Here is an 8,213-nt window from a genome sequence, read left to right as displayed (position 1 = left end):
ATTCTAGGCCGCGTCCTTAGGTGGGAGCCTAGGGTGTCACCTTAGATTCACTTTTCCCATATATATATATACCCTTTAAAAGAGGGAGTTCCAAAAAAACTTTATCCTCCCCAAAAATAGCCTCCACCAAATTAAATTACCAAAGTGAGTGTTTGGGTACTGATGTGTTTTTTCGATTTCCGTTTTTTTCTCATTTATTTTCCCCCAAACCAACGCCATCCCCTTTTCTCCCCCCTCAACCCCTCGTCGTCGCCTCTTCGATTCGCTCATGAACTGATCTCTCCATCGCCATGGAAGAGATCTCCAATCTCTTAGACCTCTTCAAGGATCGCAGTCCCCCTCGCGATTTCGCTCACCGCTTCCGCTCCGCTCCGATCAAGTCCGGTCTCTTTCGATTCCTTGCGATCCTCGATTCCGAAGCCCGGCTAGGGTTGGAGTCGTGTAGCGCGTCTCAGATCGCTGCAGTCATCTTCGCCGCCAAATTGATCGTCGGCTCAGATCGCTGCAGTCATCTTCAGTCCTCTTATTTTGTTTTAATTTTGCCCTAATCTGAACCTCGATCAGCAGAGCACCAAAGTCCTGAATCTGACTGTTCTTTAGAGGATCGATCCCCGTGTGGAGGAGATCCTGATCACGGCTGCTCACGTTACTTTCTACGAATTCAACATTGAGCTCAATCAGTGGGTATGATTTTGATCATATTTGATGATTTTTTTTGTTTTGTTTTTGTTTTCGTGATCTCTGATTAGGGTTTTGGTGTGGATTTGTGACCTTAGAGTCGTAAGGATGTTGAGGGATCTTTGTTTGTTGTTAAAAGGTAACTAGATCTAAGGAATTTGAACTTCTTCGTTTGATTTCTTGAGGTATTTTTTTAATATTTTTTCAATTGTGATTTATGCAGAAACACGCAGCCGAGATTCCAGTTCATTGTTATGAACAGAAGGAACACAGGTGTGTAATTTCCCCCCTTTTATTTGTTTGATTAATTTGATGTTTTGGCTACGGGTAAATGGAGGTTGATGTGTAAGCCAGTAGCAATAGTGGTAGGATGCGAGTAGATCGAACGGATTAAGGAGGTGAAAAGCACGGGTAGTCATATGTTATGTCTAATTCACATGGTCATGCTACTCTTTACTTTCAAAGAGTCTAATTGTGATGTTTGCCATTGACATTTATTGACTTCGTTAGCCTTTACACATGAAAGAAGCTATCTTGACTTTTAAGTATGCTTAGCTTCAGCAATCAGATCATAGAGCAGTCAAATATGTCATATTATGTTAAAAACATGAGGCACACCTGGTATAGCTGTTTTTGACAGATTGCAGCTGCAAATATATTTGTTGTTGATGAATTCTTGTATTATGGTGTCGCTAGAAGTAGTGTATCCAAATCACGGTTCTGTGGGGTTTCAAGTATGCGACAGGCCATGGCATGAATCCAAGCCATGGACATCTTCTCAAAACCTTAGTTGTTTGATGCATCAGATTGACAGCAGCTCATATATGCAACTTTACACATGAATAGAGGTGTAGGTACGTACATATTTTTAGCTGACTCATTTTGCGACACAGAAAATTTGGTGGAGGATATCTTGGGAGATTTTGAGTATGAAATCCAACCTCCATACTTGTTGTACCGGAATGCAGCTCAAGAAGTTAATGGTATATGGTTTTACAACCAACAAGAATGTGAAGCTGTTGCAGCTCTTTTCCAGAGGTCAGTACTTAGTGGTTCAAAAACTTACACCTCATGTACAACACATGCATTTCCAGTATCCTTTGTCATAAAATTTGATACTTAAATGATGTGCTAATAATTATATTGTTTTCGTATTTTTAAGAGCAAAGCTTCCATCATTTAGTGGACTTTTCAAAAGAATGTCTGTAACCGACAGATATAAGTCGTGTATCTATATATATATACCCTTTAAAAGAGCCAGTTCCTGAAAAACTTTTCCCTCCCCAAAATAACCTTCAACCGAAATAAATATACCAACCTTATCCCTTACAACATCAGCAGAAATCAAAAGCCCTAATTCTTCCTTCCGTTCCGGCTTCTCTCCACCTTCTCTCCGCCTTCTCCTCAGCTCATCCGATCTTCCGTTACAACTTTTAAAGATGAAATCAAATCACCAGTTCATCCGTTACCCTAAATCTTCCTTTGGTTCCGCCTTCTCTCCGCCTTCTCTCAGTTCTTACGTTACGCCGTCCCACGATCTTAAGCGATAAATTTACAAAGATGATTGTTATTGCCCTAATCATCAACTCTGCACCAACGCCATCATCTCCTCAGTTGTCAGAATTTTGTAATCGGTAAGAAAAATTTTACTTTTTTGCTCTTCATTTAATTTTGTTCTAATTAGCCATCATCTCCTTTTGTTCTAATTCAACAATAGGTCAAGGATTGTCCGAATTAGGGCTTGCTTCAAGTCTTCATATTACTCCTTCGTCAGATTCATCAGGTAAGCCATGTATTATATATGAAATAGTGATGACACAATTTAGGATCTACCCTAAATGTTTCAGTTTCATGTCGGACTTTAGGCAACTCTGTTGATGTTCAAGCATTAATACCTATAAGTATGGTTTTATATGCTATATGATTGATCATCTTATTTAAAATTGCGACTGGGAGTTTGAATGCCATGTAATATTCTTTCTGGTTCTGGTCTCGTAGGACCTAATAAAAATGTCAATGATTTGATCAAAATATTAATGAGTTATAGGACTAATAACGAAAAACCCAAAATTGTTATACAGTCCATTTTTAGATAAGTATTATACCCAAAAGCTCAATCCCATGAACTAGGCAAAAACAATTTGTACTTGGAAATCTTTATATCGCGAAGATAAAATTCTGGTTATCAATATGCCAGTATTAAATCATATCCATGTGCACATCATGTACTCGGTTAGACCTTATATATTGTTTATGCCTTCAGTAGAGAAACAGAATGTGTTTATAAGAGTAAATTGCAGATAAAACCCCCTCATCTATACCTTCAGTAGTCCCTCAACGCTTTATGGCCTTTTGAAATTCTTGATGAGACAAATCCATCGTCTTGTTTGTGTCTAACGTTTACATGGTTTCATTTTCCATAAGCCAAAATAAACAAGTCCTTCATGTTCCCTATAGTGCTATCAGTTCAATATCATCATCTCTGTGGTATGGTTTTCTGTTATAGGAGACCTTTTATCTCATTGCTTGTTTATATGTTCACATGCTTTTTGCTGGCATTTGTAACACTTAATTATGCTTTTGTGATAGATATCTTATTAGCTCTGGAACTACTCGACTTGATATTACTAAATAGTACTACTGTAACCTATTATCAACAAAACAACTTCAATATTTTCATATAGTAGAAATCTGAATATAATTGTAAATCATCATACTTCAGCCTGGGGATTGCTCAAATTTCTCTGTAGGCCTGCATTGTGATAAAGGACAATGATATTGTTGAAAGTTTGGTACTGTTGGCCGTAACTATTATTTTCAAGTCTTACCTCATATTGTAAAAATATGTAGAATTTTGTAGCAAAATCAACTATGATATTCTGTAAAGTATGCTTCATTTTGAGGTGTTATATTGATTCAAATACTGCATATGATGCTCAGATCATCTGATGATGGAACCTGTCGCATATGGGATGCTAGGCACGCGCAGCTAAGCCCACGAATATATGTCCCAAAGCCTGCAGATGCTTTAGCTGGTTAATTTAGCAATTTAATTGATTAATTGGCACCATCGGATGAGAACTTGCATTGGTAAAAGTAAAACTCATTGCAGGAAAGAGTTTTGATCCTTCATCAAGTGTCGGTCAACAAAATCATCAGATATTGTGTTGTGCTTACAATGCTAATGGAACTGTATTTGTTACTGGTAGCTCAGATACATAGGCAAGCTATATCAATATGGTTTACTTTTTCAAGTAGCACATATACACATTTATCCTGATATAGAAGATGAATTTTGACACTTTCCAGTGCCCCCATACTTCATTAACAAGCTACTTACTTTCAGGTTTGGAATGCTTGTAAAAGCAACCCGGAAGACTCTGAACAACCAAATCATGAGATGGATCTCCTATCCGGCCATGAAAATGATGTTAACTATGCACAATTCAGGTTAGCTGGCTGCCTTTATAAAGTGCTTATCTACATATTATATACGCATCTTAATACTGGTGGCTTTTTGACTCAGTGGCTGTCCGGTGGCATCTAGAACTTCTACAGCTGATTCTTTTAAGGAGGATAATGTTCCAAAGTTTAAAAACTCCTGGTTTGTACTAAGTCTGTTGCTCATTCTGTAATTTGAATTTAGTTTATTCTTGTATTTGAATAACATGCAAGTAGAATAACTATTGTCAACTAGCCCTTATCAAAGTTGTCTGTCAGATTGATGCATACTGACCCACATTTTTTCAGGTTCACTCATGACAACATAGTTACATGTTCTCGCGATGGAAGTGCTATTATTTAGATTCCAAAATCACGCAGATCCCATGTGAGATCTTCCTTTTCTTTTTTCATATTTCTTTGTAAAACTTCTTGTCTTTTCATGGTTATCCTTGTTAGATGAATCAAAATGTTTTTTTATCATCTCGTTTGAGATTGGTGGGCTTGAAATCCTTGGGAGGATTGTCTTTGTGGGTTGAACTTATGTGCTGAATGCCATTATGTGTTTCTGGAAGTGTCTGGTTATTGGAAACTTGATGACTGTATGATCTATCACAAAACTGTAGTCACCTAATCATTAATTTTGATCTTTACTATTGTATTAAGCAGAAGTCAGAACATGCCTTAGAATATGAAGGAATTAGTCTAACTGATAGCCAAAAAAATTGCAACTATGGATAATCTCATATCTGTTATTGCATGCGGATTCATGGTCGGCCTTATGGTGAGCTCTGTATTAGTTTCTTATAAATATGTGGTATTGAGTCCTGTTTATGTCTAAACACATGTGGTAGTGCGAACATGCTTTAGAACTATGTAGGAATAAGTATAATGGACAGGCAAAATTTTGCAATTATGGATGTTTATAAATCTCTTTTTGTAATGTGATTCATGTAATGTGATGCATGGATTGGACTTCTGATAGGTTCCATATGAGTTTCTTATAATATGTGGTATTGACACCTGTTGGATGTGTACAGCAGTTCTTATTGCATATTGGTATTAACAGTTTATTCTTTTGTCCGCTTTTACATCACCAAAGCTTTGGTCACCAAACCAACTTTTAGCTATTATCTTGTGTATTGGCATTGATAAAAGAATTTCTGTTGAAGCATCTCTAGAGAAAGATCTGCTTCCAAAGTGCCTGGACATGGAGGGGGAGGAAACTGTTAAAACAATTGTTTTTGGACACTTCTCATTTAATCGCTTCAGTTGCCATATTAATGATGCATCTTACTACGATTTCACATAATTTCTTTGGAGTTTCTCTTATTAGATTTTGGTTTATGTCAGTGAAAAGTTGGGCGTTGGACACGTGCTTATCATCTTAAGGTTCCTCCACCTCCAATGCCTCCGCAGCCTGCTCGTGGAGGTCCACGGCAAAGATTTCAGCCCACTCCTCGTGGTGTTAATATGATTGTTTGGAGCTTGGATAATCGTTTTGTGCTTGCTGCTATCATGGGTAAAGTGTCTTATTGTCTGATTTGTATTTCTGCCTTTTCAGCTGGAAAATGTCTTGGGTAATTTTAATTCCCTTGAATAAAATTTCATATATGTTACTGAGAAAACTTTCAAGATCTCTTTTTTTGTGAAAGATTCATTTAGTATGATCTCTGTACTGGTATACTAATTGATTATTTAACATCAAGTATCAGCTTGTGTAGTTGATGACATTATTTGATTGAAGAATGAAACTACAATGAAAAAATTTTCTGCGTGCAGAGCAACTAGACTCGAGATTTGCTTATGCTCATACACTATGCGGCCATGAGTATGACTTCTATTCTCTTGCATTATTTCATTACAATTTTCCTGTATACAATAGGACATTTGTTTTATACTATCAGGCTGTTTAAAAAACAGTCCCAGCTTCTACCTTGGCGGAGGCAGCTCTGAGGCCTCACAATATAGCATCTAGGAGCTCCTATTGAATATTGACGCCTTAAGCCTATTTTGGGTGAATTGGGTATGCCTAAGCACCCTGTTCCTCATAATAGCCACCTTGACCGTATGCGTGTGTTGTTGAAATTGAGTATGCCTATTTTGGGTGAATTGGGTATGCCTAAGCACCATGTTCCTCACAATATATATATAGTGTGCGCGCGTGCGCGTGTTACCTGCACCCCTACCGACCCGTTTCCATGCAACTTAGGTTGGAACAAACTTCATTCGTCTTTGGAGACTCTAAAGCGCTAGCCATATGTATACTTATGTAGTTTAGTAGGTAGGATGTGTCTGCGTATGCTCATTCAAGTTCTGGTGTATGCATATGTGCATGCGTAAGTGTGTTTTCACATACATGTTACAACTTCATCCTGTCCAGCATCAATTTTGGAATTGTAAACAATTGTATGGATTTTTCGGATAATGGCTTATTGAATATCTGTGTTCAGAACATGTCATTCATATATACCAACCAGCTAATATGTAAAACTACATTATGATGGTTGTAAGAAAAAGACTAAATAGTTAGAATAACAATGTTATCTATGATATTTCAAAGGATCCAATATAGTTCTTCGATATGCAAGTACTAATTGGTCTGTTGCACCTCTATGCCCAGGTAGTAGCTCAACAAACCCAGGTCGCTCATGCTGAACAATTTCTTCATCTCCTCCTTGAACTTGCTGATTTCTTGCGGATGTGATCCTGTGATAATAAGATCATCGACGTACACACCCACAAGTAAACTAGATGAGCCAATACCTCTTTTGTACACAGCATGCTCCGATGGACACCTCTCAAACCCGATTGATATGAGACTGCTGTCAAGCTTCGAGTTCCATGCTCTAGGCGCCTGACGCAGGCCATAGAGCGCTTTCCTGAGTTTCAACACCTTTTGCTCATTGTTCTCGTCTACGAAACCGGGTGGCTGGGCTACATAGACCTCCTCTTCAAGAACACCATTGAGAAATGCCGATTTGACATCCATGTGATGCAATTCCCAACCTTCATGAGCTGCCAATGCTATGAGCAGTCGCACCGTTTCAAGACGAGCAACCGGAGAGAATACTTCCTCAAAATCCACGCCCTGTCGTTGTACATATCCTTTTGCGACGAGCCGTGCCTTGTGCTTCACCACAGCACCGTGCGAGTCCTTCTTGATTTTGTAAACCCATTTTAAACCTATGGGTTGACACCCGCTTGGCAGATTGGTGAGATGCCAAGTCTCATTTTCCTCGATGGATTTCATCTCCTCTTGCATTGCGTCACGCCAGCACTTGTGCTTCTTGGCTTCTGCAAAACTCCCAGGTTCTTCGGCCACCATAAGGCACAGTTCGTCGTACTCGTGCTCAACCTCGGATGTGTTCTGGTAGATGTTCGTCAACGTGCGGTGCCGCGGTACTACACCGTCCGAGGTAGGCGAAACATTGCTTGGTGGAGTTGCAAATTCAACTCCACCGGGTGCAACTGGTGTCGCCATCGGTGTAAGCATGCTAGGAGAAGACACCGGCGTCAGCGGTTCATTGTCAGACGCGCGACTCGGCGTAGTAAGTACTGGCGCTTCGCCACTCCTATTAGTCAGCATGTCGTCTCGACCATCACATGCGACAGAATGGGAAGTGTACTCCACGGTGAATATCTCACTAGGAGCAATCAGTTTCTCGTCACCCCCCGACTTACTCCACTCCCATTTTGCCTCCTCGTCGAACACGACGTCACGGCTCACATTTACCCTTCTGCCGACCGGATCGTACATCCGATACGCCTTGGATCCAGGCTCGTAGCCAATGAGCACCATGGGCGTGCTCCTGTCATCTAGCTTCTTCACATTTCGCTTCAACACCTTCACATGTCCAATACATCCAAATGTACGGAAGTAGTGTACATTCGGACGCCTTCCGTACCACGCCTCGTAGGGGGTCTTGCCGTTGACGCTGCAGGTTGGTGCACGGTTGAGGATATATACCGCCGTCGTGACAGCCTCACCCCAAAACCTTCCTGGCATCCCCTTGGACTTAAGTAGACTCCTGGCCATTGCGACTACTGTTTGGTTTCGACGCTCAACGACGCCGTTCTGCTGTGGCGAGTAT

At 39.9% G+C, this 8,213-nt stretch overlaps 1 pseudogene; it reads left to right on the top strand.

Moving 5' to 3' along the window:
* On the top strand, positions 541-5,827 carry LOC109846107 (annotated as a pseudogene).

The sequence above is a fragment of the Asparagus officinalis genome, chromosome 6 (genome assembly GCF_001876935.1).
Source record: "Asparagus officinalis chromosome 6, Aspof.V1, whole genome shotgun sequence".
NCBI classification, from domain to species: domain Eukaryota; kingdom Viridiplantae; phylum Streptophyta; class Magnoliopsida; order Asparagales; family Asparagaceae; genus Asparagus; species Asparagus officinalis.
This window is presented reverse-complemented; position numbering and strand designations above follow the sequence as displayed.